The following is a 25,875-nucleotide window of genomic DNA, read 5'->3' as shown; positions in this document are numbered from 1 at the left end:
ACGAACGTATAGCAGATGATGTCATTTTATTTATTTATTTTTTTGCATTTTAAGAAAACATTTGATGAAGACTTGCCTTCACAGATTACTAGCGAGAGCTGCCTATGCTGTATGGATGGGTTATAACCATCGGTAGCTGGAAAATTGACTGACTGGTCGTAATAGGAGTGACTCTCTGTCAAGTCTCAGAATGATTGGTTAGACGTAAGAAGTAGTAGCGTGCGGAAGAGATCTGCTTCTGATATATATATATATATATATATATATATATATATATATATATATATATATATATATATATATATATATCACCGACTGATAATGGGCTGTGGTGTAAGATATCCGTGTCTACAGGCGACACTAAGGTGGGGAACAAAGCTGTAACAGGAAATGAAGAGCCACGGTTGCCAGAAGACATACAGCCTGACGAACTGGATTATAGGCGGCAAATGAATTCCAACATCGATGAGTGTAGAACTTTACTCACTGGTATCAAAAAACTGGAAGGCAAACGACGGTGCGAATTCTATTCAACGACAAAACGTAAATGAGGATCAATACTTAAGTGTAACAAATGAGGATCAATACTTAAGTGTAACAAATGAGGATCAATACTTAAGTGTAACAAATGAGGATCAATACTTAAGTGTAACAAATGAGGATCAATACTTAAGTGTAACAAATGAGGATCAATACTTAAGTGTAACAAATGAGGATCAATACTTAAGTGTAACAAATGAGGATCAATACTTAAGTGTAACAAATGAGGATCAATACTTAAGTGTAACAAATGAGGATCAATACTTAAGTGTAACAATCTCAAATGACCTAAAGCCAAGTAAGGAGATCGTAGAAGTTATGACTGATAAAAGAAAGCGAACAATTAATGACCCTCATTCTTTCCACTTCCCTGGCGGGTCCCGAGCTCGAAAAAATGTGTTCAGTTTTGTAGCCCAGGTTGAGAAAAGACGCATACACGAATGGAGGAAGTCCACAGGCGAGCTTCCAAGATGATTCTCGGAATAAGATGCAACTCCTGCGAGAACGGGCGAGATTATTAAGCTCAGAAAAGAGAGCAGGTGAGGAGGTGATTTACATCAGGAATTCAAAATGGTTCATGGCTCTGACACACTACTAATCTAAGCAGTTACGTAAGACTAAGTCACGTTGATCCCACACGTAGTAATGACCACACACTCCTGCACGAACGTTTTCCTACGAATAAGACGAATGAATAATCTCTAAAAGGACAGACAAAATTAAGGAATGACCGAACAAGAAGAGCCATTGAAAGCAACAGTACGTCAGAGACGTTCTGAAAAAAAGGAGAAAGACACAAATATTTACCTTCAAGTCTAAGACTGGCGGTGTTTGCACCACCCCCATCTATACACAAAGTTTTCCCAGCGATTCTTCGTTGTTTTAGCCTCGAATGGAGCCAGTGAGTGAGTGAGTGAGTAAGTGAGTGGTGTGTCTGATGCTGTTTGTGTTTCACTGTATTCCTACGTGAGGTACGGTGGCTGAGGGCGGGATATCTACGAAGGATGTTAAAGCCCGGGCCATCACGTGAACCCAGGGATCGTACAGGCGGTGTTCGTGGTATTCAAATGAGGCTGGACGAGAGGACAGGGGTGTCCAAGGGGTCGGGTAGGATGTTGGGTAAAGCCAGGCTGGAGGAGTCAACCCGTCCGCTGTTCTCCGTCTGGCTGGACGTCCCACGTCTCCTGCTGAAGGCGTGGAGGAGTGCCTTACCCGGGGGGGCGTGTGTGGCTGTGACGAGGTGTCGCAACAGGTCCTTCTCTCTCTCTCTCTCTCTCTCTCTCTCTCTCTCTCTCTCTCTCTCTCTCTCTCTCTCTCTCTCTCTCTCTCTCTCCCTGGTGTGTGTGTGTGTTGTGGGTGTATGTGCAGCCCGGGTTTTCCCCGAATTTCAGGAGGCAAAAGACTCGCTTGTATTTATCTACATTATTTCTTTTCTGTGTGAACGATGATATGATGACGCACCAGTTCAGTGTAAATGATTCTTTTAAGGAAAAAAAAAAGTGATCTATTCTGTGTCTGGATATGCTGAGCGGATTCCGGTGGGTTAGATATACACGTGTGTGATACAAATGAATAAATAAATAGATAAATAATCTGGTTAAGGTTAAGGAGGTCTTTTGAATAATGAATAGTTCCTAAACACTTAGCTATTCATTATATATATATATATATATATATATATATATATATATATATATATATATATATATATATATATATATATATATATATATATATATATATATATCTTTCTTTTTCTTTCATACTATTCGCCTTTCCCGCCTCAGCGAGGTAGCGTTAAGAACAGAGGACTGGGCCTTTGAGAAAACATCTTCACCTGGCCCCCTTCTCTGTTCCTTTTTTGGAAAATTAGAATAAAAAAAAACGAGAGCGGAGGATTTCCAACCACCCGCTCTCTCCCCTTTTAGTCGCCTTCTACGACACGCAGGGAATACGTGGAAAGTATTCTTTCTCCCCTATCCCCAGGGATAATGTATATATATATATATATATATATATATATATATATATATATATATATATATATATATATATTTTTTTTTTTTTTTTTTTTTCTTTTTTTTGCTTTGTCGCTGTCTCCCGCGTTTGCGAGGTAGCGCAAGGAAATAGACGAAAGAAATGGCCCAACCCCCCCCCATACACATGTATATACATACGTCCACACACGCAAATATACATACCTACACAGCTTTCCATGGTTTACCCCAGACGCTTCACATGCCCTGATTCAATCCACTGACAGCACGTCAACCCCGGTATACCACATCGCTCCAATTCACTCTACTCCTTGCCCTCCTTTCACCCTCCTGCATGTTCAGGCCCCGATCACACAAAATCTTTTTCACTCCATCTTTCCATATATACATATATTTTCACTGCTTCTAACAACTTACCTCCCACACGATATACTCTTAAAACCTTCCACAAAGCATCTCTATCAACCCTTTCACATGCCTTCTCCAGGTCCATAAATGCCACGTGCAAATCCATCTGTTTTTCTAAGTATTTCTTACATACGTACATTCTTCAAAGCAAACACCTGATCCACACATCCTCTACCACTCCTGAAACCACACTGTTCCTCCCGTATCTGATGCTCTGTACATGCCTTCACCCTCTCAATCAATACCCTCCCATACAACTTCCCAGGAATACTCAACAAACTTATACCTCTGTAATTCGAGCACTCACCTTTATTCCCCTTGCCTTTGTGCAATGGCACTATGCATGCATTCCGCCAATCCTCACCGTAATCCATACATACAATAAAATCCAACAAGCTATAAATATGTGTGTGTGTGTGTGTGTGTGTGTGTGTGTGTGTGTGTGTGTGTGTGTGTGTGTAACACACGACTGCTAACAAAAAAAAAGAGAAAAACGTGGCAATAATATTCGCGATCGTGGTAGTTAAATTTTCAAACATTTGTCCGCTAACGTTCACAACAAACAGTAGTTAACAACAATAACAAAATGCAACGCATCGGTAGAAGAGTGACAGGAACACACACACACACACACACACACACACACATCATTATGGCTATGAACTGAAAACTATGAACATGATAGACATGTTAATGACATTCGTCCAGTCTCTTTTTCTTGCTTATAATCATCATTAGAATAAAGAAGAAAAAAAAGAAATTAGCGAGGTACAAAATTATCAAGCGAAAAAAAAAAAAAAAGAGATTGTTAATTGCCTCGCTGTGTATTAAGTCGACGTTAAAAATCACTATTGACGTCAATGAATATCACTATAATCCTTGACCGTTATGTGGTCTGTTTTGAGCATGAGGTTTACGACCTTTAAGCACGCCTTTACGAACCTTAGCGTGTGATGGCGTGACCTTTGACCTAACACTTCAAAAAGCCAGGCTCATCCTGCCCGGCGGGCCGTCCACTTGTGCTCACGATACACATTTTTATCAACTGTTGATTAAACAGCCTGTCTTGTATCTACCTACACACACACACACACACACAGACACACCACACACACACACACACACACACATAAACACACACACACACACACATACACACACACACACACACACAATAATATATATATATATATATATATATATATATATATATATATATATATATATATATATATATATATATACATTATCCCTGGGGATAGGGGAGAAAGAATACTTCCCACGTATTCCCTGCGTGTCGTAGAAGGCGACTAAAAGGGGAGGGAGCGGGTGGCTGGAAATCCTCCCCTCTCGTTTTTTTTTCAATTTTCGAAAAGAAGGAACAGAGAAGGGGGGCCAGGTGAGGATATCCCCTGTTCTTAACGCTACCTCGCTAATGCGGGAAATGGCGAATAGTATCAAAGAAAGAAAGATATATATACATGTTGTAAATAAACAAAGGATACAAGCAATTAAGTGTTTAGCTGTCAGCCTATACCTTTGGGTCAAATCCTTTTTGTCTGTCTTGTGTCATTATTGTTTACCACCAACACGATAGAATCGATGTTAGTAAGAGATAAGGGGTGGGTCTTCCCCAAACTGGTGAATGGTAGTCACTTTTTGTACCATTTATATACAGTACTTTTATATAATTCTTTTGAGTTTGCATAATCAGATGCTCTGTATATGAATTAATTTTGAATGGAGAAAGTGAAGTGTTTTAGAGGTCTGGGAGTGGACATGGCAGCGAACGGAGCCATGGAAGCGGAAGTGAATCATACGGTGGGTAGGGGAGGAAGATTCTGGGAGTGCTGAAAGAGAACATTATCTGGTAAGGCAGAAATGGGTAAGCAGGAAGGAATAGTAGTCCCAACAATATTATATGGATGCGAGGCATGTTCTGTAGATAGGGTTGTCCAGAGGGTGGGTCTGTTGGAATGAAATGTTTCAGGACAATATATATAGGTGTTATCCCTGGGGATAGGGGAGAAAGAATACTTCCCATGTATTCCCTGCGTGTCGTAAAAGGCGACTAAAAGGGAAGGGAGCGGGGGGCTGGAAATCCTCCCCTCTCATTTTTGATTTTCCAAAGGAAGGAACAGAGATGGGGGCCAAGTGGGGATTTCCCTCAAAGGCTCAGTCCTCTGTTCCTAAAGCTACCTCGCTACCACGGGAAATGGCGAATCGTATAAAAAAAAAAAAAAAATATATATATATATATATATATATATATATATATATATATATATATATATATATATATATATACATATATATATATATATACATATATATATATATAAATTATCCGTGGGGATAGGGGAGATAGAATGCTTCCCATATATTCCCTTCGTGTCGTAAAAGGCGACTAAAAAGGGAGGGAGTGGGAGGCTGGAAATCCTCCCCTCCAGTTATATATATATATATATATATATATATATATATATATATATATATATATATATATATATATATATATATATATATATATATATAATACTAATACTGTGTCGGTACGGTCATAGCTTTCTAGTTTCACTTTAAACTTCTGTAATTTGAATTTGCACAGCGCGTACGGTTTCAGGGCTGGAACAGGGCAAATATTTGCAGAGCGTTGACAGCGCGCGCGCGCGCGCGCGTTCTCAGCTCCTGACCACTGAACACTGTCACATGCGAAACAAAACAACGTCGAACGACCATTTGGGTAATCCGAGCTCCCAGCCTCACGCGTCGCACCTTATATAAAAGCCTTTTGTCCTGTGTCAAGCCAAAGAATTAAGCTCTGTGTCCATTAAGTCCACTTTCCCTTTATATATATATATTTTTTTTTTTTCATGTTCGTCTTTTTAGGATAAAAAAAGATAATAATCTCAGCTCAGCCATCCTGCTATGAGGCCAACAGCACGTGGTGTCTGACTGTGTATAACTTTATCAACTTGAGCACGACAGCACGCGCCTCCGCACCTGCCGTGTGGTATGACTGCCGTGCATCTCTGACCACAACCTCAGGAGTTAGGGCAAACATCCGTGCCATTGTACCTTGGGAGTGGCAACGCAGCAACACCCTTCATACTATGCATCATCACACCGCAATCAAAAGGACGCCCTCTCCACCTACCTATCTCTACATACTCGTTACACAGCCTCGTGATCCCACCTCCCTACTAATGACTATCAAATCCCTCCCACACCCTCATTACCAGCCCTTCACTCCACCGGCGGACTCTGGAAATGCCTTACCAGCTGAACTAGCCATACTGGCTGAACGAGCCGCACTGACTGAACGAGCCACACCGGCTGGACGAGCCGTAATAGCTGAACGAGCCACACTGGCTGAACGAGCCGTAATGGCTGAACGAGCCACATTGGCTGAACGAGCCACACTGGCTGGACGAGCCACACCGGCTGGACGAGCCACACTGGCTGAACGAGCCATACTGGCTGAACGAGCCACACCGACTGAACGACCTATACTGCCTGAACAAGCCATACCAGCTAAACGAGCTATACCGGCTGAACGAGCCACAACAGCTGAACGAGCCATACTGGCTGAACGAGCCACACCGACTGAACGAGCTATACTGGCTGAACGAGCCATACCAGCTAAACGAGCTATACCGGCTGAACGAGCCACAACGGCTGAACGAGCCATAATGGCTAGACGATCCATACTGGTTCATCGGGCCATACTACCCGAACGAGCTATACTGACTAGACGAATTACACTTTTTAGAACTAGCAATAACAGCTGAACGAGCCATACTGGCTGGATGATTCATACTGGCTGGACAGCTCACACTCAATGACACGAGCCATACTAACAGAAGACATACTGCCATGTACTGAAGACTAACCATATCCTGGAAACTGGCACCTGACTAGCACAGAAGTGCAATTAGGTCATGATCCTAATTAGTTCAGGGATTATTAACTCTGGTAAAGGATGTTAAGCGAATGTAAGTTGACTGGGGCAAGCTACGAGCATGGTGAGAGGGAGGAGGAAGGGAGGCGGGAGGGAGATAAGAAGAGGTGACGGTGAATATGACAAGTGAAGATGATGGAGCGGTTAAGACGTGAGGTAGGATGGCAGGCACCTCGGGACGGAGACAGTCCGTACGTGCAGCTGGACGCTTCTCGTGACGTCACATAAGGCCAGCAGTGGGCTTCCTACTGACCCCCATGCAGAGGCCAATCACGTGTAGGGTCTAACTCACTCACTCTCCACCCGTCTGACGTCGTCCCCCCACCTCGGCTAAGACGCCGACGATACGGGCAAGACACGTATTACGGGGAGGGGGGCGAGCTTACGGGGAGACGTTAACGAATATACGGAGGAGGAGGAGGAGGAGGAGGAGGAGGAGGAGGAGGAGGGATCAGACTTCATCATCATCAGCAACTCCACCGTCATGACGTCATAAGGACAATCATCAGACAGGGACTGTAAAAGCCCCTCGACTTCGTCCAAGCCACAGCCACAGAACGAAATCATTTTTTTTTTTTCACACTTTCTTCAGGTTTTGAGGATCATTCCATGACAGCGTACACTCTTGCTCTTATGCGACGAGACATGTTAGTATGATACACAACACTGGAAACATATTTTCTCGTCGGGTCTTGTGATATACTACATATACCTTGGTAAGCATACTCGTTCGATGATAGTTAAGTCGAGCATATATGAATTCATTTGTACGATTTAATGATCCCAGACGTTGGAAGATGCATGAGTAAAAAGCAGCCTATATAACACAGAGTCAGATGAAGGTGTGTGTTGGTTGTTATTGCTGCAGTTATTGACAGGTAAGAAGGCTTATCCCATGGGACAAACTCAATGGTAAGAAAAGAAGACGTAAGAATTCACAAGACTAGAATAGAAAACAGGTGGGTTGTTCACCTAGCGGAGACCCATAAACGTAACAAAACATAAGAACATCGACCCCACACCAGTTGCTCTGGTCAACGAAGCATCTGTATGCCATTCTCGTACCACACTGATCTACGTGATTCTGACCTCTCTTCCATGATCAGTCAAAGCCTCGTGAGGAGACCCAATACTCTTTCAATAGTCTTTGAATTCCTTAACACATCGTCTTGATCCCCCAAGTGCTGTTGCTCCTCCAAAAATATTCATCATCTCTAAAGGTGCCTCCAAATGTAATTACCATAACATCATATATCATGCGGAATATTGATAGAAACATTCAGTGTATCATCATGAATCATGAGGAGTCATGATAGAAATAGCCAATATATCGTCATGTATCATGCGAAGTCTTGTTATAAATGTCCAATATTGTATCATGCCTCGTGCGGAGTCTTGACAGAAATGTCCATCTAGGAATATCATTCATGACACGACACTAAATATCTATTGTGGTGAATGTAGTAAACAGGAGTACGTTTTCTTTTCCCCCAGCAGCTTGCAGCACAGCTGTGAAACACTGCTAATTATTTATTCAATCTCTTTCACCGAAATAGATGTTCAAAGCGTAAGAAGTATATTTCGATTTAATATGTTTCAGTTCACAAAGAAATAAAGACTAAAATGAATGATGGTTTTAAAAGTGGCAGTCTGGTTCGAATCATTTTGTCTTTTTGTGTGTGTGTGTGTGTGTGAGATACGCTTTTCTGGCACCTTCATTGTTTTCTAACAATATTTTGTTCTCTTACAGTCAGTATGGCAACGATAGATGAGGGGAGAATATCCGGGGAAAAAAAATAAATTGTTCCGTGCTGAGAGTAGTCCAAAATGAAAAGCAATGCCCAGTTATCCAGTTATGAAGCTATGAATATTTTTATTTCATATATTTCTCCTTTTTTTTGAGGCCACGGGTCTTAAGGGGAGAAAATCTACGAGGAAGGTTGCTGGGGGGGAAAGGGCGGGGGTTCTTGGGAGTATTGACCGTACACATGGGTTTTAGCAGTTGAAGTGTCTGGGAGGGATTTGTTGGGGAGGAGTTCTTGGAAACATCAAGACGGCAGGGACGGGTTCTGGGAGTTGAAGACTTTGGTTGGAGTTCGTTGGAGGGATCTTTGGAGTAGAGATGCGAAAAATAAACTAAACACTGCCTAGATAAATATAAGACTGCAGGACCCAGCAACAGGAGAACAGCAGTTTAAAAAAGGAACGTAGAAGAAGGCTTGTCCATCGCCATATACCACGAAAAGAAAATGCTAGCAATGAACATCAAGAAAAGACCATCTGGAAGCTCTCACGGTTTTACGGTGGGAACATCTTGCTCACCTGTAGCCAAAAAAGGTCTATATCAACACGTCAACTGTACGTCTTACAAGAAACCAGACATACCCTCTCATCCTGGGCCGGAACTGACACCTACAACCACAGAATGACCCTGTCATCACGAAAACGTAATGTGGAGTATATGAAGATGTCCTGAAGCTCTGGAATGACAGAATAATAATAATGATGATAATAATAAAAACACGAACAACAAAGTCCAGCTTCTAAGATCGCATTCTGGGAGAAAGCTAAAGACTAAATAAACAGAATAACAACATCCTAACCAAAACATTGGTGCGGTGCTGACAAGGAGCTTATGTGAGGCGAGACCAGCAGTCTTCTATTTTCGTCAGTCCCAATAAAGAAGTAATATCGTAAGTGATCCCACAATATTTAAACACAACAAGGTGCACTATACAGTTGCCCTTGACAACTTTAGTTCCTTTGCCAACGAAAGATCGGATGGAAAGCATTTCCACAAAATTCCTGGCGAGTATTCTCCAGGATATGGCAACACCAAGACCCATAAGCGCAACAATACACTCCAACCAATCACATCGATGATTCCTTACACTAACGTACAAGCCAAGCCAAGAGTCTCACTGTTTGTTTACGGCCGGATACAACCTCTTAAATCCACCGAGGAATTTGTGGAGACGCTTAAAACTAAACGACCTACGGGGGCTGCTGGCTTCCCTTTATGTCGAGCCCTTATTAACCAATGTATCAGAGACTCTGAGGACATTAACAATCAACATGGTTCTCTGAACTTCAAGCTCCAAAGCTCCCTCGGGTGCAGTGAGGCATCTCTCCCAGGGTCAGCCGGCCTCCTCTACTGACAAATGGTAAGAATGTCAATAAGATCTCCCTAAGGGATGCATAAACTTCTTGATGTGTACACAGAAAACAAAGTCTTCAAGAGTCAAGAGATCTCTCTGCCTACGCCCCAACTTTACCGTGGCCTTGTGTTAGCGATACCTCTGTCGACATTAGGAATCTAGAACACCCACGGAAGACCATGTAATAGGATTCAGTACTCAAGTTCAACTATAATCCTTCTACTGAGAACAGAATCCCTTCCATGTAAATTTGGGGGCATTAGTCTTCGCGTAATACAAAAGTTATTTTCTTCTTTCAAGTTCTCTCAAATAGTAAATATATTCCGGACAACACTATAGTGCAGAAGGACCTGCGAATAAGCATGTCCTAATGCCACTGTATAATAAGAAGAGTTTGTAAGTATATATAAGAATATATAGGTGAATAGACGAAAAAGAAAAAATGAATCGTACAAAAATATTAATGCATAGGAGTTTTGTTAACACAATTCAATACGGGAACGTTCGGCTTAACGTCAAATATTCATCAAAACGACAAAATAGAGGCTTGGTTTGCTTCCGTTACGTGGATAGGTTAGGTAAATGTGAGAATAGGATATGGTAAGCTACGTAGCATGGTTTGCCTCCGTTACGTGGATAGGTTAGTTTAAATGTTAGGATAGGATATGGTAAGCTACGTTGCATGGTTAGATTCGGTTACGTGGATAGGTTAGTTTAAATGTAAGGATAGGATATGGTAAGCTACGTTGCATGGTTAGATTAGGTTACGAGGATAGATTACGTTAAATGTAAGGATAGGAACTGGTACCAAGGCTACGTTGCATGTTTCCATTCGGTTACGTAGATAGTTGGAGTAAAGTGTAAGGATGTAAAACAGGTTAAATGATAGTCATGCTGACCAATTTTTGTTGGAAAACTTCCATTCAAGTATAGAAATAGGGTTGGTATGACAGCAGTGGAGATGCCACACACACACACACACACACACACACACCATCTTTAAAATCGACGCCTTCACCATGAAAGATCAAGGATGGATAGTAAGTGATCACTATGACATCTTGACTACGCTCATGTCTCCTAAGCACGATGGTACGATCCTTGATCAAGGCGCTACGACCCCCCCTCGGCTGTACTGGCCTCGGTCTGTAGTGTTTAAGGAGTTCATGTCGACGTTTGATTGTTCCATGTGTAACGACAAACAAACACAAGTTGTGCATGGTGCTAATACACACCCTTGCCATGCCTTCCACACAACCAGGCGACGTTGTTATAACCAGCTAACTGCACTATGTTGAACCTGGACGAATTAAAAGAGTTGCTGCATAAAAAGCAGTTAGTCACTCTCGTTGGTAGACAGGACCATTCAAGTGTTGCATGTTGCCCTACAGCAGGAAAGGTTACCTACAACAAGAAATAGATAAAAAGAAATATATATCTATCCGTGTTTCTGTTAGGCTTTTGCTGTTTCCGATACCCTCCGATTTTTTTTTTCAACAATAAAAGATGACTCAAACATCAATTCATTTGTAATTCGCTTACGTAACTTTCGTATGTGAAATACTTTATTTCTTCATTTCGTAAATAAATCAAATCATTGCACTGCATTACTACACAAACAATGTTTTCCTTCTGTTTAAAATTCTATAAAGATTTCCAATCAACTTTTTTTTGTGTGTACACAATGAGAACGGGGTCTATTGTATTTTTTTCCCCTTGCCAACAAAGACTAAGGAGGCTATAAAAGTGATGGTGGTGATGGTGGTGGTGGTGGTGTTGGCGGTAGTTACAAAGATAAATGTATCAGCAGGGATAAATGTGGTGGTGGTGGTGGTGATAGCGGCTTGGCGAATGTTGGAGGGATCGTGTTCGGACGTAGCAGCCGTGGTAGACTGATCTTGTAACATTGGTTATATCCATGCAATTCATTTTAAGACAACTTATGCCTGGCACTGGGTTAATGTCCTGTTCCTCAGGGTACGGGAGTCGGCAGAGCAACATTCAACCATGATAATAAAACACTTTAGGTGTGTGTGTGTGTGTGTGTGTATTTTTGTCAGCGTCATAACTCCAAGACGATGACAGCTAAAAACTTGAAGCTTTACAGGCATACCAATGACATCCAAGGGGGTGCACCTGCATATATATATATATATATATATATATATATATATATATATATATATATATATATATATATATATATATATATATATATATTTTTTTTTTTTTTTTTTTTTTAATTTTCCAAAGGAAGGAACAGAGAGGGGGGCCAGGTGAGGATATTCCCTCCAAGGCCCAGTCCTCTGTTGATAATGCTACCTCGCTAATGCGGGAAATGGCGAATAGTACGAAAGAAAAGAAAAAAATATATATATATATACTGGGAATGAGATATTTTGGAATAATGTGCGAAAAACAAGAGAACAAAGAGGAACACAAGTGAAGGGGGCAAAAGAGGAAATAGTAACGGGTAGTGATGAAGTGAGGAGATGGAGTGAGTATTTTGAATGACTGTTGAATGTGTTTGATTATCGGGTGGCGGATGTGGGGTATCTGGGTCGGGGTGGTTTGCGAAGTGAGAGAGAGGCATGGAGAGCGGTTTGGTGAAGAGGGAAGAGGTGGCGAACGGATACCTCCCAACGGTCGATCTTCGTGAGGCTAGTCTCCATAGAAAAACTAATGGGAAGCGGCAGCAACCACACGCGTGCCACGGCTCCAACCCTTGGTGGCAAAGAAATATGTAACCAGTCCACAAGAATAGTGACAAATTATTCCTGTAGAACAAAAGAGAGCGCAGCAACATAACGGCATGTACAAAGGTATGGTTGAAGGTATGTGATGCCTACAGTATTCATGAGATGGGAGGCTGTTGATCATCCCCTCGCTGATGGGAAGGTGGACTAAGAACCATCTCACAGATATGTGAGCAGCACTCCAATAGTAAAGACGAATATAAACTCTTGTAGACATGGAACAGCTGCTCACAAGAAGGGAGATTACAGCAGCTATACAACACTCCGAGCTTCTGAGAAGCAGAGTTTCTGATGTGGATTGTATTAGGGTTTCCAGTAGAGGGGTTGTTCTGGAAATTTCAAACAACTGGCTGGAAGGCCCCTCAGCAGCTCTGGAGTCTACCCGAGAGCTGCGACCTCTCATGGAAAGATTCAGTCTTCAAGGAAACCAATAAAAGTTCCTGATTCTGTTCTTAAAATGCAACTCTTTCTCCAAGGTATATGGGTTCGGTTGGATCAGCAATACTGTGATCACATCAGCCAATATACTCTCAGAATCAGTGGTTCCAAAATCAAATTCCTTTCTGTGAAATCATTCCAAAACTCCTTTTCCTAAATCTCTTGATATATCAATATACTTGACCGTGACATAACCTCCGATCTTATTTGCACGCTCAATGCCTCTGGAAAAGCCAAGGCTGGCTGTAAGATATTGCAGAGTCTGATAAGTCTACACTTAATTTCGCCCCATCACAGTTACTGCAGCAATACAGTGGGCTGATCTGTCCTTGTATGGAGTGTTGCTCACACATCTGTGAGGCTCTTCTACATTTCTTGATAGAGTTCTGTTAAAAAAGTCGTTGGCCTTATTCAGTTCAACTAAGGCGCCTTAATTCTCGTCATAACACCCTCCCTTTCTCTCTCAGATATTCCTTTGGCTTCTGCTCTCTCGAGGTGTCTCCTCGTCTAGCCAAGACGGGCAGTACCCAACGATCCACTGCATCCTAAAGATATTATGTCAGCAACGCGGAGATGTGACATCTGCTTCTTTCCTGCCACAGCTGGAACAAGGAAACCTATACCTTCGTGTGTTATCCCGACTCCTATGGTCTATCACTTGCAACTATCAGATATGTCAATACCTTTTTTCATCTTAATTTTTCCAAATATACTTTCCCTTCTCACAACTATATACTGTTTCCTGCGTCAGCGAGGCAGCACCAGGAGCAGAGGACCGAACTTCCGACGAAGTACCATGGAATTAAAACCTGGAACACTCCATTGAACCAATACCACAAGAGACAATGCTGCTATAAATATGATAAGAAAACAAACTGCCGAATGGAACGACATTAAGACTTAACATCACTGTTTTAAGATTAGATATGATCAAAAAAGAAATATATCCAAAGAGATCAGACGCATCAGATGTCCTCTTGCATCAATAGTAATATTATTACATGACAGCTGGAGACTGAGTGTGAACGAATGTGGCCTTTGTTGTCTTTTCCTAGCGCTACCTCGCACACATGACCGGGGAGGGGGTTGTTATTCCATGTATGGCGGGGTGGCGATGGGAATGAATGAAGGCAGACAGTATGAACTATGTACATGTGTATACATGTATATGTCTGTGTGTATATATATATGTATACGTTGAGATGTATAGGTATGTATATTTGCGTGTGTGGACATGTATGTATATACATGTATGTATATACATGTGTATGTGGGTGGGTTGGGCCATTCTTTCGTCTGTTTCCTTGCGCTACCTCGCTAATGCGGGGGACAGCGACAAAGCAAAATAAAATGAATAACTCCTCAACCATGAGAGAGACTTAAAATGACGATCATCCGTGCTTGCGGAAGGCCGTATGATACCTGTAAATAACCAGTGGTGTGAGTGATATCTTCAGTACAGAGTTACGTACACATGAGAACGTTAGTAAAGGTAACTTATTCTCGTCTTTACATTTCCCCACTGTATTTCCTTCTTCAGAACTTATATATAACGTTTACCCTTAATCCTTTCCTACTAGTTTGAACCCCTGTAAAATATTCTTACTTCTGTCAAACAAGAGGATCACCTTACACGTACGCGCAAAGTACCTGGAGAAGTTATAACGAGTATAAGGAAGAAAACGGCGTATTGGATGATACTGTTAACAGGGTATCTTGCCTATTTTCAAGGGAAAATGATATCAACTTCGAGGGGAAAAAGAAAGGAGGGTTGTTTTTTTATCCATGACGTACTTAAAGAGCCTATGGCTACGAAGGCGTGATTTCTGACCCAACATTGACGGTTCAGGTCAAATGCCACACCATCATGCACAGGGGGTCCGTGCTCACTGCTAAACCATGTAACTGGACAAAGCTCAAGTAAGCCAACGTTTACTTAACCTTGTAAGTGAACACCCTCACTATCGAAAACTTGGGGGAAAAAGTATAGTTTTCTTAACGTTTCGCTTCACACCGACTGAGTGAAGATACCCAAATTTAGGGAAGACACTCGATAGCTAAGGTTTTCAATATTTTGTCAGTTGCATCTGATTCACTGCAGATAGTAATAGCATTTGCGACGCCCGCTGTAGATCCTAACACCACTGATACTCAATTCCTTTTTCCCTTATGACGGCACTTTAACCAGAGCGGCTACATAAGATTAAGGCCCTAGTAACCCTGCGTAGGTTATTGATCATTATTGTGATGAAAGCGCATCACCCAACAATGTGTGCGTAGCATTTTCTTCTTCCATCTACCTAGTCTGTAAATGGAAGTGCCACACTCTGACTTCTTTAAGAACGTAAATGTTAGTGAACACCGTGGATAATCGACGCTACCGTTTGAAAATGTCACAATCGCAGCTGACAAGTTTTCTGTTAGGTTATCTATCACTCTAATGCCTCCCGCTGCAACGTTCACTTTTAAAAAGAAACCAATATATGAGTCCCCCAAAAAAATTACAGTGAGCTTGTATTTACTTATCAAAAACTGAGCAATATTTCCGCGTGAAGTTCATGCGATTTAAGGTGATGAAGTTGGATGGAAATGAGTGAAATTGGTCAATGTTGTCGTCATCAACTCCTGCTGGCAGTGGCCACACGTGTACTTTGCATGCTACAGTTAACTCATTATTTCCGAAGATCTCTTAAACTTTCAGAAGTACAAGACACACTACATTTTCCATGTTCAACAGCGGCTTCACCCACTATCAAATCAATAAACCTTTTTAAAAAAGATATGGGCGATTGGAAACTCTCGTTTGCATTTGCAGAACGTATTTGTTTTCATCCCTCCAAAATGCCAGACGTAATCTGTATGTTCAAATTTAACAACCCCCACTACGCTATCTTTGATATCGCACTAAAGCCGTCGTTTCCAAGTGTTTGCCTGTGAAAATTAAACCATGAGGAACTAACTAACTTACTTCCTGCCCCAGGAGTCCTACTCCCCATCTTTATCGGGTTCCCGCAGAGCTCAGGAAGCCATCCACGTCTTCCCAACGGGACCAGAAAGTCATAAAGTGTAGAGATGTGTGCACGTCTCTCTAGGAAGAGCGCGGGGCAACACAGCACGAGGTTTCAGGTGTCTTCGTTGTGGTAGCTGCATCGTAGGCATGAAGGATCTTGGGTAAAATGTTCATTCAGTGCTTGTAAAGATGGGTCTATGCCTCGAGCGCAGACGCAGACGGGAGTGAGAGATTCGTGTTTAAGGGGAAGTAGTTTCAGAAAGATAGCATGATAGATGGAGTGTACGTGCGTGTGTTTACGTAAGCTGGATGGTTGGTTGTTTGGTGCTTGTCTGGTCATCATTAGTATATGTTTTGTTACTGTTATGGTCATCGTTGGGGGTGGGGGAATCTATTTAAAGAGGTTGCTGAGTTGTGAGACACGGATAATCTTTAATTTTCTACTTTAGGGGTTGGTGATGAGCTATGGAGGAACTTGTGGTGATTGCTATTGGATTATTTATCAACGTACCATGCCAATTAGACCCTAGTTCATCAAAGCCTTACACTTTGCAGGTAAACCCTCTCTGTACAATACATATATATATATATATATATATATATATATATATATATATATATATATATATATATATATATATATATATAAGTACCGAGTCAACCTTACGAATCGTAAAATTATAAATCAATTCGTAGAATTTTACTGCAAACAAAGGAGTAACTGACAAAACATCTTTTTTTTTTTTATTACGATGTGAACAAGGACGTTTGAATCACTTGAACTCGACGTTAAGATCTATGGATATGATGGTGCGACCTTTGACCTGACCCTAACGAAACAAGTCAAAGGCCACTAATTAACATTCAAGGATCGTATCGTCAAACAAAGGGTTAAGTTACACGTCACTGGCTAATCCGTCTTCTGCAGTACCAAGTACTCCATGACAGTTCACATTAAACCGCTCGTGTCACACCGGGCAGAGAAGTATCGTATTTCTTCATCGAAAAACAAAACCAAAAAGAAAAGGATTGTACCGCATAATACACCACACTGTCCTCCTCAATACTTTCAGCGATACCAGGGTTCAGTAAAGCAGAGAATCCCTTTTCACTTACCTTTTCCAGCACTTGTCCCTCGTTGCTGTTATCCTTGGTGGAACCACGAGCCTAGTTCACGAAGGCCGTGATCTTGTGTGCGTGCAATTTGCTTCAGTTAAGACTTTGACTGAGCTTTTCGAGTCGAAATCTTTAAGGTTATGTTTAGGTGTTTTGATTGATTCCTCCCGTAGACTAAGTGCGCATAACTCGAAAGCAGATGCTGTTACACGTATGGGATGTACAACTCGTTACGTGCGCGTACTTCGAAAAGCAGATTCCGTCACACTAATGGAAAATGTACAACTGGTTTCGTGTTAGATACGGGTTACGATATTCCCTCGCTGCTGCTTCCTCCTTAATTTCCCACCAGGGGCGTCAGACCACTCATCGATGGTTCAGCTTTTCCCCCGCGGGCAACAGAACTTACCTTGCCAATAATTAACCAAAGTCAACCTTCGCCTCACTTTTATATATTAAATTTTTTCAAAAGCCAAAGCAAGCTCAGTTCTTTCCAGGGATCATAGTGTCTTTAACGACTTCTCATGTAGCTTATTATATAAATCACAAGCCAGTTCATCGGATCATAGTGTCTTTAATGACTTCTCATGTAGATTATATAAATCACAAGCCAGTTCATCGGATCATAGTGTCTTTAACGACTTCTCATGTAGCTTATTATATAAATCACAAGCCAGTTCATCACTAAGCACTTAGCGTACTGCAAAAACTGTTCGGTTCCACTCAACCAATCACTAATTTTCGGTAACGTAAAATCCAACTTTTTTTTTTTTCCTTGATTGCGACTCTCTCTTCCCTGAACTTCGTTAGCACTTGCACAACTATTATAACTCAATAGAGCATTTACAATCGTTTTCCATTTTCAAGCTTATTTCTCAACACAAAGGTTACAAATTATTAACACAATCACATAAAAAACCACTTTACTTTTCTATATCAAACGTAACTTAGACAATGAAATTAGTCCCTATCGTGTGACCAACTCATATTGTATAATTATCAAACAAGCCGAAATCAGGATAAAACTCTGTCTGATGTGCTAAAAAAGAGGATCTGAAGGGAAAAGCTCATCTAAGGGCCCCATCATCCCGTCTGAGGGTGAAGGGGGTGTGGGTGGAGGGAGCGCGTCTTCCCACGCCCGCTCCGCCTCGTGCTCAGCGAGGGAATGACGGTCGGGGGTGCGAGCCAGCCACCCAGCCAGCCAGGCCCGGCGGCCGGAGAGTGTGCAAGGAAAACGGCCCAACTCGATTGCTGATTGACACTTCGATTGTTACACGCTTGTTTAATCGTTATCAACAGTTTGGTCAGTCAACAGATAAGGTATAACAAGTATATTAAAGTATATTGACGCATCATTTATATCATAATATAAGGGTGTGGCGTGTAGTTCCTACATGAGTTGCAAAAGTATCTTACTATCATCTGCAGAGTCTAACAGCTGAGGTATTATGACATGGCTGAGCCTGTAAGATGATAATGAACAACTTGACGCTCTATAGTTTACCTTAATTGCTTCGTGTTAGGGGTGTGTGATGCTCATTAATTTGTTTATGGATGGAGTGATGAGGAAGGTAAATGAACGGTCTTGGAAGAGCGAGTAATGCTGTCGTGTAGAGGGTGATGGGGTGCTTGGGAAGAGAGGCAGTTGCTGTACAGTTATGTTCACTGTGATGAGCGGTAGAATAACAGAGCCATCAGTGGAGATACGTGAATTGTGAGGGGGGGGATTCGAAGAAGGAATAAGAATTACAGGACCATCAGCGGAGATAGGTGAGTTGTGAGGGGGGTCTAGAAGGAGGAATAAGATGAAAATGGGTTCTAGAGGAGTTCATACCTCACCAGGTTACGTCTGCTTCACTGGGAGAGGCCTGTTCACATTTGAGTTCGAGGTCATAGAGGCAGTAGTAGCGAGACGAGATGGTGCTAGCAACACAGCAGATTTGAAAGACATGAAGGGATGCAGTATTGAGCCGTCAGCGTATAGATGCATTGGGTCTTTAAAGCTGAAGAAAATAAACCTTTGGTAGATAGATGGAAGGATGTAGGAGACAGGACAGAACCCTTAGGGATGCCGCTGTTCATAAGAAAAGAAGGAGACGTTGATCCATCAGTAGTTACGGAGACAAAGCGGCCAGAGAGGATGCGAGATTATGAGAGGACAGAGTGAAGCAAGAAATTCAGGAAAAGAGATCAGGCGATCCAGCCCTGAATTCAAACTCCGTCAAAGGCTTTCGAGACATCAAGGGATACATCAAAAGATTCCCGTATTCTCTTAGAGAGGACAACCAGATGTTAATGATTGAAGGAAGGCTATGAGGGAAGGCTACGACAGATATCACCAGTAGATATCAAATCTTGTCAGAGCCATATTGATGACCATGGAGAAGACCGCGAGGTAGGAAATACTTCAGGAAATGGGAACTGAGAGGAAATTTAAAGCTTTTGGAAACAACAGATGCCAGAGAGAGAGAGAGAGAGAGAGAGAGAGAGAGAGAAGAGAGAGAGAGAGAGAGAGAGAGAGAGAGAGAGAGAAAGGAGGAGGAGGGTAGATGGAGGGTCTAGAACAGTCCCTGTTCTTTATGAGGTTGTATCAGGGCCGTAGCCAGCTATGTGAATCGAAGCTGGGGTCTGTTCTCGGCAAGTTGGAATTCAATTATGTAGTCGAGGAGCCCGTGGGGTACAGGGTAAACGCCCCTGTGGGGATGTACGAGGGAAAAGCACCACTTCAGCGCCAATAACCTATCAATTTCACTAAAGGGGACAGTTCAGTGTTATCTGATATTGCTTACTTAGGATCGTTAACATCACAACGTTTAACGGACGAATGAGGAAAGCTCCAGGTCCAATCTTCCTGGGAAGTTCCTCTGCAAAAATATCCCATTGCTCTGTCCAGAGTGATGCTTCATTGTACTGGACGAGGATCACCCAGCCTTCCCTTCCCCACTGATGCCTAAGGAAAAGATATTGTTATGGGGCTGTTATACCCGACTTGCTCTCCGCATCTTTACTCCTGAGCCTTTTTCTTTAAACCTGACTCTCGTAACGTCTCCTTCTCTCATAGATTAAAGGGAATTTGTAGGCATTTTTTTTTTCTTTTTTGCTTCTGCAAGACAGAAATAATGCAAAATACAGGTCAGAGTGCAAACGTATCTAGCTTGATTTTGTAGCGTTTTATATAACATTCTGTTTCATAGTATCACAACACATTACATTTTGTTGTGCCCATCTTTTAATTAAACATCTGATTGTCCTTCTGGGCGCAGCCTTCACCCAGTGTCTTTCTTCCTTATGGCGGGCCTGGACTGCCACCTGTAGGCAACTTAAGAGGTCTGTAACAAACCAGTCTATTACGAAACACAACCATTTTGCAGGAAGCCGTTCCGCGAAATCTGTCTCTTTCATTTCTTCACAAGCAGAATATTTCCAATCAAGGTCGTATATACACCAATGCTCTTAAACACCATTTCGAAGCGAAGGGTAGTTTATTTCCTCACGAGGAACAAGACAAAACGAACCTCTCATATCTTACACGAACGGGAAAAAGAACAACTTACAAAGCAATACAAAGGAAATTAAGCATCAAGAAACCACTAGGTCCTTTCGAGGCTCCTTGTGATAGTGGAAAAGATCCGAGGCTCAGAAAGCAGCTTGGTATGATGAAAAGTGTATAGATCTCTAAAAGAGAAATACCTGTAAAGATTTACATGTAGATAAGGAGGTGCAAATAATGTCAGTCGTAAATTTAAAGTGAGGTGTTCATCAAGTCTCTTCTCAAAATCATCTATGACGTTGCTTTCAACACAATCCTCAATGCACCCAGAACTTTAGCCCCCTCACCCATCCTATAGCTCACTTCATCTTCCATGGTTCCATCCGCTACCATGACCTCTCACAAGTCTATAAAAACCTCACACTTCCTCTATGTTCTCTCCATTCAAACTCACACTCCAATTAACCTGTCTCTTTCCAGTGCTTAACCTAATACCCTTGCTTTTATCCACATTTACTCTCAACTTTCCTCTTTCACACACCAACTTCTGTAGTTTCTCACTGGAATCTGCCACCAGCTCAGTGTCATCAGCAAACGTTAACTGACTCGTCTCCTAGGCCTACCATACAAACTTCAGACCTACTCCTCTCTTCACCGTCCGCCCCCCTCCCAACCTAACCCATTCATAAACAGCTTAAACAGCCATGGTGACACCATACACCCCTACCGCAGACCCACCTTTACCTGGAACCACTTACCCTCCTCTCTTCCTAAACGCACACACGCCCAGCTCTCTTGCTTAAAACTTTTCACTGCTTCTACCGACTTTCCTCCCCCACCCAATTATCATGTCACCTTCTACAGAGCATCACTATCTTCCTTCTCATAAGCTTTCTCCAAATCCATAAACGCCATATACAAATCCATCTGCTTCTCCAGATATTTCTCGAACACATTTTTCAAATCAAACACCTGGTCCACACATCCTCTACCACCCGTGAAACCCCAATGTTCCTCCCCAGTCTGAGGCTCTGTGCATTCCACCACCTTCTCAGTTACTATTCTCCCATACAACCTACAAAGTACACCTAACAAACATATGCCTCTGTTATCTAAAACATTCACATTTATTCCCCCCTCGGCTTCATACAATGACACGATGCCTGCATTTTGCCAGTCCTCAGGACCTTCACCATGAGCCATACATATGTAGCGACCCATTGTCGCTCTACGGTGCCACATTACGGACGGTGCCTTGACTTGGTGGCACTTCATGGCGTGTGACCTCGCCTGACCTACTACTTCCCAGAGAAACGAGCTTGATGTCCAACTTATGGTTGCACCTGTAGCATCACTCCTTTAAAGTTCCTACTCCATCTGTCCACCTCATCTCTGCCTGTTACCATTTTCCAATCTGCACCTTTCACCGGTGTTTCCACTTGTTCATTGTTTTTCTCACACTATCAACCTCATCTAAAACGTTTTCTTATTCCCTTTGAGGTCTGCTGATACTTGCTCTCCTTTACTCTCATTTCCCTGTTTTTCAACCCCTGCACCTTCCTCCTGAACTGGTGCTGCTTTCTCTTGTATATCTCCCACACATTCTTCTTTTCTCTGTCACTAATAACTTCCCTTCGTCATCACACCACCACTCACTACCCTTTATCATATTATCACCTCCCACATGCCACACATTTCTCTCGGACATGGCAGCACCGCTTCCCTAAATACTTCCCTTTCCTCATCTATTTCCCGTGGCTTCATTTACTCTCACTCTTAGCCAACCTACACTCAATCCCTCCTCGTATCTCTTCACATTCATCTGTTGTTCGCCTAGCCCACGGTGCAGCGTCTTATAATGAATGACCCGTTTTCTGCGTGTTTGAAAAAACAAAATACACACGTTTCTTTGTATTACCATTGATGGATCACCCACGGAAAATTTCCCATCCATATTTTAGATGTGCGAGGAAGATGACATTTGTGGTTGTGTTTACTTCTAACAACAGTCCCTCAATGTCCGAGGAATTTTAACCAGCTGTAGAGCCGTCAACCATCGCGCTCTCACCGTGATCTCTGTGGACTTCACCTGCCCGACGACACCCCCATCAGTCCCAAGGCTAAGTAACTGAAGTGTTTCAGCTGATGTGGTGTCCTGTGCACAACGGGACGACTCCTGACCACACTAGTACGACCAGTGACTTGAACACGAAGATGATGCCGTCTTGTTCAGGTGGCCACGAAACCAAGTACAGGATGCAGATATGATCAAGGTGGACCATCTGCCGGTACAAGTGTGCTGCCGGACCCCGCTCACTCAAGGGCTCTATCACTGAGAATAGAGTCTCTTGAAAGAACTTCTCACTCCAAAGGGGCCTACATAGCCCTGCTACTGGAAGTAGCGCAGCCTTGGACTGCTGGAGCATATACAAAGGCTCTGCATAACACCGTGACCCTTCCATGGAAATTGGACGTGAGGTCATGATGAATCAAATCAAGTCAGGCGGTAGAGGTCTTGGTTGTTGCTGCATGGAACTCTGCGGGACGGTAGAGAGCCCACAGCGACTGTCCTGTATGCATATTGTTCCATTCAATACCCGTCAACAGGTACGAGTCACCGAGGCAAAATCCGTTCCATCAGACAGAACAACGAGACTCTGACAACGTTCTACCCTTGTCAAAATCCGTTCCATCAGACAGAGTACAGAGACTCTGACAACGTTCTACCCTTATCAAAATAGCTTTGGACAATCATCTCCCTACATGGAGTAATGTAAACCCAGAATCAACAATCAAACTATGTAACACTGCTTTGTTTTGTGGATAATCACGAGGACAAGGAAAAACGTTAAGTTTTTCCTTGTCCCAAATGCACTTTCGTGTAATCACACCTTCAAGGGAGATACAAGAATGTCCTTATTTGTTCTCTGATGTTTCTTCTTTCATCTTTACCTCTTTCATCTTCCTTGTGGCTCTTGTTATGGCTAACTGGTCTTGGTGCATTTGCTTGATTGAGTCTACACCAGACTGTATTCCAATTTAAAACAAAAACAAATACTTTATCAGTGTTTGTTGACAAGTTTCTCCAAGTTTCTCTGTCTAATTCCTCTGCATTTTTAGGGCCCAAATTTCTTTTTCTATCTTAGTCCGAACAGTGCCAAAGGTCTTACAATGACACCCAAAATAATTCTAGCAAGAGGTCATACAGGACAAAATAGCCACAACAAAGAGAAGAATTTACATCTTTGAATGACACTTGAGTGTGTTCCTATCTAGTTACATTAATCCATGTGATGCGAACACATGCCGACTGTGATGTAAGCGTTCAGTGTGTAAAAAAAAATGCATCTTGGGTATGATAGATCTTGTAATATGCTGGAACACTGTTTGTAATGCTGTAGATATGGTCGGTGTTGAAAATGCAGATAGGGTAATTCATACACATGAGATAGGGTAATCACATCCATATAGGGAGTGTAATTTCAGAATGGAGTACATCTGGAGGAGAAGTGTTTACAACTTGGGCAGGGAGGGTAGGTGTGTAGTGTCTGTTGGATTATTTCAGCGTGTGTTGATCTAGTCAATGTCATGTTTGTCTGAGGAGGGGGCATCTGCAAGTATGGGATGTCGAAGTGTGGAAAAGAAGTAAGCTTTCTATTTCTACCTCTGGGATTTGTGATTGGTTATAGCTGACCTGTCATAAAACATTACTGAGGCTACTTCAAGAAGAAGAATCTTTGCTTTGATATTACCAGTCATCAACAGGCACATCTATAACAATAAAAAAAATAAAGTAAAAAGCAGAGAAGCAGTAAGCTACAATATCTCCAGTTTCTTACCTCTCCAATCCAGTGCAAACTGGACCATGGCTTTCTATTTTTAAGAACTTCATCACTAGAGAGCAGAAGAGGGAGATGTATTGTTCCTTTTCTTACAAGTCTTAGTGCAAATACTTCCTTTGTGTCATCTTTCTCCTCCCTAACTCTACTTTCTGAAAAAGTAACATGTCCTCCTTTTTATGTTCTGCTTTTTGATACAAAAAAATAACTACCACAAGTAATACTTACAGTGTAATAAACAAATGAATATAAAGATTTGGTGAATGTGGGAGGTTAACGTGAGAAACTGTATTGATGTGCTGGGTGTGAGAAAAGGTGTAAGCCACTGTCAATGAGAGGTGGGTTCATGTGGAACATTGTATCCTGACCCGGTGGTCCAAAAGGGGGTCTGGAAATTTATAAATATCTATATATCAATATACGAGGCTCCATTCCACCCTTCTCTCATTTTGCATACCCGTTTTTAGCCTTACAGATCATGTCATAAAACCGTAGTGGCTAAAAACAGAATGACTAATGGAGAAGGGTAGGGGACCCGAAAGAAACTTTTTACCCCCTGATAAAACTCCTCTCATGGCCCTAGTGTAAGCACAATTGAAGTAGTGTCCAGTGCTATGAGAAAAGTTACATGTCTCACATTGAAATCCATACAATCAGACTAGAACTAATCAAGGGTATGAAGAGAGACACAAGTTCAAACTCTCGTGTATCATGTTCCCCTTGAAAGAAAGTTATGTAAGGTTCACTGAAAGCAGAAGGACAAGCCTATATTCATGATCAGAGTCAGAAAAGCAATAAAGGAGCACCTATGCGATGCTAATGAAGAACACAAGATAGCAGAAAAGTGATCAACATTATCAAAATGTTACCAATGAACACCATGGGAACAGAAATACAATTATAGACAAAGAAATGATATTTACATTGGTTTCCCAGAAGCGATGAGAAATACTGTAAGGCTTGTGCCTCTCACCCCTCATTAACCATCTTTCAGCACTGTAGCTGCAATCTTCAGCCCAGTTCAAGTTGCTACCCAATGCTAAAATCCAAATCATTTTTTCAGAAATGTCATCAAAAGTGAAACTAAGACAGCCATTACAGTGGCATTCTTGGACTGTAATATTCATACAGATAAAAATAACCAAAAATTTAGCATATACTG

The 25,875-nt window shown here is 42.0% G+C and overlaps 1 protein-coding gene across 3 annotated transcripts in view; it reads right to left on the bottom strand.

The window, feature by feature from the left end:
- The window catches only part of LOC139755113 (probable G-protein coupled receptor CG31760), a 424,310-nt gene extending 405,759 nt beyond the window's left edge, over positions 1–18,551 (bottom strand). For 2 of the 3 annotated variants that reach the window (XM_071673248.1, XM_071673251.1), the window contains exon 1: positions 17,385–18,531. The gene's annotated coding sequence lies outside the window, so the exon portion shown is untranslated. Of the gene's footprint in view, positions 1–17,384 lie in introns of all 3 variants that reach the window. The other variant, XM_071673250.1, reaches the window with a different exon arrangement.
- Positions 18,552–25,875: the final 7,324 nt, after the last annotated feature.

This window comes from Panulirus ornatus, chromosome 18 (genome assembly GCF_036320965.1).
Source record: "Panulirus ornatus isolate Po-2019 chromosome 18, ASM3632096v1, whole genome shotgun sequence".
Lineage (NCBI taxonomy): Eukaryota > Metazoa > Arthropoda > Malacostraca > Decapoda > Palinuridae > Panulirus > Panulirus ornatus.
Note: the sequence above shows the minus strand (reverse complement) of the source record. Positions and strands in the feature narration are given on the sequence as shown.